Genomic DNA, 6,609 nt, shown 5'->3' on the forward strand with positions numbered 1-6,609 from the left:
AATATTCCAGTCTTGAGAAATTGGGTGATGCGTGATATTGAGACAAGAGTGAATGTTTGTGCTGTTTAAATTCAGTACAGAAGTTCGTCATGATGGTAGAGACATTCAGTTGTGGACTTACACAACCCCCGTTTAGAAGTTATATGAGTAAATCTTTTTCTCCTGCCTCCCAGGTGAAAGGTGCCATAGTGGACAAGACCTTAATGCAGAAGAGGTCCGCTACACATTCACTGGAATTCAAGGTTTAACTGAAAGAACATAGTGAGGGTGTAGAGATGGATTTACGTACTCTGATATGTGGGCTGTGGGGTGTTTTATGTTGTGTCCGTCCAGTTGTCAGCCGGTCATTTGGACCAATAGTCTCCTACAAGGAACAGTACTCTATGGAAATGTTTGTTTCTTCGGGTAAACAGATCACAGCACGAGGACAGAGAAATCTGTTTTATGATTGGATGAGGTACACTTCTAGACAGGTTAGCAATTCTACGTGTATCGTCTGCCACAATGCCAACAAAACCCCTCGAGTGCTCCCTTTTCCTTATCGGCCTGACGATTGTATCTACAACTGGAGGGAAGGAGGGGGAGGATGTCATATCCATTGTTTCCTTGCCTTCCTTCCCATCCTTCGGCCCTCTACTCTCGCACCTTATGTGGCCCCATGGTGTAGAAATTGGCCGTTGCTTACATTAGCAGGCAATTCTTTTGTACCACCGATAGTCACGATCCCAAAAGATTTGGTTTTTCCTTTCTGTCTTATGCGCATGGAGAATCAGCATCTGCTGTCGTGTTCTGATTATGTACCGGGTAGACAATGTGTCAATAGGACAGACCTTCCGATGAAGTGTAAAGAGGTGTATGGTTTGGGTAGTTATGTGATTTCTCGGGTGGCGGACAATGGGACTATACTTCGGTATGGGTTCGGGACTCAGGGTATTCTGGCAGTGGGTACACGTTCGGTAGCCGATGTTTTTTGGTATTGTGGGAAAGGTAAACAGATTCAGGATGTTTTAGCTCCCAAGTGGTTAGGTGTGTGTGCGCCGGTTATGTTATCAAGTACTCTCTCTGTGCTGGCTTTGAATGAGGGGCCGACGAGGGCAAAGAGAGACCTTAAAGATTTGTTGTACGTACATGATCAGGATGTTGTTATGGGACCATTTGGGCCTGAGAATATACCCCATCAGTTTTTGGCGATGTCCGAAGTGTCTTTGCCGTACAATCCTGTCTTCTTTCCCGAGTCTAATGGTCGGTGGATTAATTACTTATGGTACAATCAACAGAGATTCATTAATTTCACCATTAGGGCTTTAGATCTGGTTAAGGAACAGTTGCATGCTACTTCTTTGATGACTTTACAGAACAGGTTTGTCTTGGACACCATCTTGGCGGAGGAACAAGGGGTCTGTATGAGAATTGGACCTGAATGTTGTTCGGTTATTCCGATGCACTCTGGTCCTGAGGGTAATTTAACAAAGGTGATACGGTTGTTAGAAGGTTTGAGAGATGAGCATGTCCAGAATACTGTTGGTGGGTCTGATTCTTGGTGGAGCTGGTTACGGCTTGATACGTGGAAGGCCCTGTTGATTAGGATGGCTCTGATACTCTCATCGGTTCTGTTCTTGTTCATGGTTTTGACATGTTGTGTGATTCCCCTGCTCCGATCTATGGTTCAGAAGATGGTGGGTAGTTTAGCTGGACAGCTTATCGTTACTACAGCAGGGGTGGCCTTAGAGGGCTCTGAGGGCATGGAGAGGGACCTTTTGGGTTCTGGGAGTGTGGGTGGCAGTGATTCTGATGATGACCTTTTTGGTGTTGGAGTTTGTCCTTAATCTGATAGGATTGATTGGGATTTATTGGGTTTAGGTTATGTTTTTATTTTTGTTATGGGGGTCTATGTGTTTTTATTGTTATGGGCAGCCATAAGCTGTTCTTTTATGTTTTGTCAATGTGTTTTTCATTTGTCCTGTTGTTTTGCCTGTGAGGGGTGGCCTTTGGCCCCCTGTCATTAACCTCGGTTTGTGGTGAGTGTTGTTTTACAGGTACCGCGGACCCTGGGGGCCGGGCCCTAGCCATGCCTGATTTATGCCATCCTGGGGGCTGACGGTCATCTGTTGTTTGTATATTGTTTTCTTGTTTAATCCTTTTTATCTCTTTAATATGTGTTGGTGTATGGGGTTACTTGGTGATTTGCGGTATGAGATATTTTTGTTATAAGGGTATCTTGTTTGTCAGGCTGCAGGGGGTCGTCTACATTTCACCTGTGTTTCTGATTCAGGTGTGTGTACACGTCTCCTTGGTTAGGGTACTTTGTTTTCTGTATAGTTCTGTGTTGATGTTTACAGATTATCCGGGACTGTATTGTGTGGGCTACCACGGAGTGGTTGCCCCTCGCCAGCATGAAGCTATGAACTTTGTGGAGTCACGGATGACTTGAGGGTCATTCTTGGACATTCCTGGAGTGTTCTCCCTGTTTTGGACGGGGTGAGCTTCCCATCTTGCTACGAACATTGTTCTCTGGGTGTCTGAGAGGATTGAGACACCTGGGGGTTTGAGGTCTGAAGATTGCTCCAGCGTGGGACGTGGAGATGAGACAGCGCTGAGGGCTGTTCTCCTACGGTGGGGCTAAGTGCTAGTAACCTCTGGCCCCCGATTTGCTTTGTTGTTGTGTGATATTTTGGTTGTTTGTATGTGTTTTGGGGATTGTTTGTTATATTTGATGTTTTGTGTCGTGGCGTTAGGACGCCTCGAAGGGGGGATATGTAGTATATTTTTATACGGTATTACATCAAGACATTGTATTACTCATGTAGGAATATCATTGTACTAAGAACAAGGAATGAACTCCAGTTGAGATAGAACTTTGTAATTGTAATTACAAGCAGTTTAACATTTAAATGGCAACAAATGTCCTTCCTGAGGCCACATTCCTTTGCTCCTGAGGACAAAAGAGATTGCACCTCTGAGGCTGTTTCAAGTACAGTTGAAATGTGCCGGACAAAGGAAGAACCCAAAGACTGCCCCATGTCCGGAGGGGGCAGAACCAAGCGACACCAATTGACCTATCACAAAGACAAGCTTACCAGATCTGTGTTAAAATGTACCTCCCTCGTATGCAAAATTGTTTGTCGTGTGTTCATTGGCCTGAAGCCAAAGTATATCAACTCGGATACCACCTACTGTAAATCAGTTATGCCGACATTCGACCTGTATAGGCTTGCTCAATAAATTTGGTTTAAACTGCATTTTTCTCCAGAAGATTCTTTTCACATTATTCTGCCGACAAGAAGAAACAACACCTGGTTAAGGCTGGAGAGGGAGGCGGTGTTACTGAGGGTGTGGTCAGGAGGTATATAGAGCAGCAGTGTTCTGGCTATGTCAAGATGTATACGGATGCGTCCAAAACAACTAGTGGCAGAGTAGGGATTGGGTTTGTGGTGCCAGAGTTCAATGTGGGTTTTAGTAAAAGAGCGACTGATAGGCTGTCAATTTTTACTGGAGAGCTGCTGGCCATCCAAGCAGCGCTGAGCTGGATAGAGAACACCCAGCAGAGGTGTGTTGTGATAGGGTCAGACTCAAGTAGCTCGTTAGTTAGTGTAAGGAGTGTGGAATCCACAGCGAGACAGGATATAGTTTTAGAAATAGTACATGCCATCTTTAGGATTAGTAGGGCAGGAGCGAGCGTGAAGTTAATTTGGGTTCCAGCGCACATTGGGGTGGAAGTAAATGAGTTGGCGGACAAGTGTGCCAACGGAGCTATTAAGAGGGCAGGCGTTGATGTGTCAGTTCCTTACAGAAAGGCTGAGGTTAAGAGTATTGTCAAAACAGAACTTAAAAAGCAGTGGCAAAGTCAGTGGGATAGGGATCCTAAAGGGAGACATCTGTATGCCGTCCAAAGGAAAGTGGGGGAGGCGAGGAGGACTAGCAGGAGCACGGCAGAAGAAGATATAATTTCGAGACTGAGATTTGGACACACAGGTCTGAATGGCACTTTGTAGCTCGTAGGGAAACATGACACTGGTATGTGTGAGTATTGTAGGGACAAGGTTGAGACAGTGAGACATGTTTTGATGGAGTGACCTAGGTATGCCCAGGAGAGGGAGGAGCTTAGAAGGGGTCTGGAAAAGGAACGGATTAGATTTTCACTTGAGGAGGTGTTGAGTATGAATTACGGTCACGTGGGGTGCAGGGCTACTTCAGAGGTTGTAGTGTAGTGTAGAACCCATTCTGATCCACACTCCATTTCAGTAGGTGGCGGTAATGCACACCATATGTTGGTTGCCAACCGCCATAAAACAACAGAAGAACAAGAAGGCGGCGCTCGGGCAGCGAGCATATCGCAATTCCCCTGCGCACCCGCACGCCTCCTAAATCGCTATCGCTAGAACTTAACTTTCCAGACCCCCTGGCGACTTATTTAATGAAAAGCGACTAGCTATAAATCTAGCTACTTTTTCTGTTCATTTGGGGAATTATTGTGTTGACAAGGAAGCGAGCTCAGCTCACGAGTCACGACGAGAGCTTTTTTTTTGCTGCCTTCACGTCCTCTCTCCCTCGCTCGCCCACACACACACCTAGTCTCGCGTCACCAGTCTCTCCTCGGGGAGGAGAGCCTGGTATCTATTTACTTCACTGCCTTAAACCCGCCCCATCATCCAGCTCGAGCCGGTAGAGCCCGGATCCAACATCCGCTTGCTTTATTTTTCCTTAACCGGTAGTTCTCCTCGCATCTTCTTTTACAATTTTCGTCGGTGTTATGCCTGGTGATGCCATTGCGAATGTTATCTACTCGAAACTTCACCATGTGCAGCCTACAGTAAAAACATTACAACAATTGTTCGTCTTCCGGTCCAGACTGGATGATTATGCGATGCGTCATCGCGCTTCCGCTCTAGACCGGCGAAACAACAACGAATGAGAAGGGATCCCTCCCGCAACAACCAATCGTATTGTCAGAAATGGCATGTTTACTTAGATACTGGTGACGTTTGGTTAAGTTTTAATTAAGCCCTGTAGACTATATTATTTTTCCGTTATTCTTTAGGTTTACAGACCTACTTCTAGAAAAAAAGCTAATGTTATACAGCAACAAAAAACAAGTTTGTAAATAAGTAAATAGTTTGATTGTTTTTTCCATGCCCATCATCATCACATGGCTGATGTAGGCTACTAGGGTTGCACTGTAAAAAAAGAGAAAAAAAAAAGCTTATGTTATACAGCAACAAAAAAAACAAGTTTGTAAATATCTAGCTATTTCTAGCGACTTCTGGGACAGCCAATAGCTACTTCCCTTACTGAAGAGTTGGCAACACTGGTGTTGATGTGGATGGTGCTTGTGTTGCTAGCACATGGATGTAGAACTGGATAGGGTCACTCCATTCACTGACTGCTCGAAGACGTGAAGCCCTATAGGACTGCGCCATCTTGGAAAAAACGCGCCATTGGCGCCTTTGACATGCGCAGTCAAGGCGCCAATGATGCGTTTTTGTAGTCCACAAAGAGATGTGAAATGCAAACGCGTATTCATGGCTCTCCCCGCTCTGAGTTAGCAATGAAAATCGGCTTGCTTATTAATCTACTTTAGTCAAATATATCGGTTGGAAAACATTTTTTTTATCCAGGCATCTTAGTTTTAACAGTATAATTGTGACTGAACATCTTTTGTTTGCTAGTAGGTGGTATTCATTCTGTTAACAACAACGCGATGGACAGCCAGGTGAAATAACTTCAGGGGACCTGGTCCCAGGCGAGTTGAACAGCTGTCCACCCAGAGACGGGATCTCTCGTTGCGGCATGAAGTTCACGGCTGACCCGCCGATCTCAGGGGGCTCACAGGCCAGTGCGGAGATGTATTACCAGTAGGCTAATTATAGTGGAATTGCTGATTGACAGTTTATAATTTCATCTTTATGCCTACACATCAACTCATTTCCATGTATGTGAATAAAGTTAATTTCAGTTATTTACAAAATATCACGTCTCTGTCCATTTCTGGAAAAGGCAAATCATTTCTGTCAAATGATCACTCAAGTTTTATCACCAACCCCGCCAGATAGCAATAGGAGAGGAGACGATCATTACAGAGACAATAATAGGTGATATATTTTAGAGTGGTTGGACTGATGACTGTGTGTGGGGGGGGGGGGGCTATGATTTTTGTAAGCAATTTGACACATTAAATATGTCTACTTGGAGCTGTTGAGTGGTGTGGATAATTTGGCAATATACTGATGGGGCCTATGTAAGAATACTGGCAATCTGGAAAAAAATGTGCACTTCACGGGCCTGTATCGTCAGTATTTTACAAAGAAAACATTCAACTACTGTATATGGAAAGAATGTATTTAAAATCATAGAAATGTCTATTGAACCTCTTTGCACCACAAGTACATAGTTTTTGGCTTAATCTATGGTTTGTGTCCTTCACACATTTACACCAATAGGGCGGGCCATTGCATTTGTCTGTTTTAAGTGCTGGACTAGTTTTTGACATACTATTATAAATACTATACTAATACTATACATTCATTAAAACAACATCATAGTATTACTATAGGAACGTTCTATGGTGTGTTCTAAAACAACTACAGAAACACTATATAATATACTGTAGTA

The sequence above is a fragment of the Borostomias antarcticus genome (genome assembly GCF_949987555.1).
Source record: "Borostomias antarcticus genome assembly, chromosome: 7".
Lineage (NCBI taxonomy): Eukaryota > Metazoa > Chordata > Actinopteri > Stomiiformes > Stomiidae > Borostomias > Borostomias antarcticus.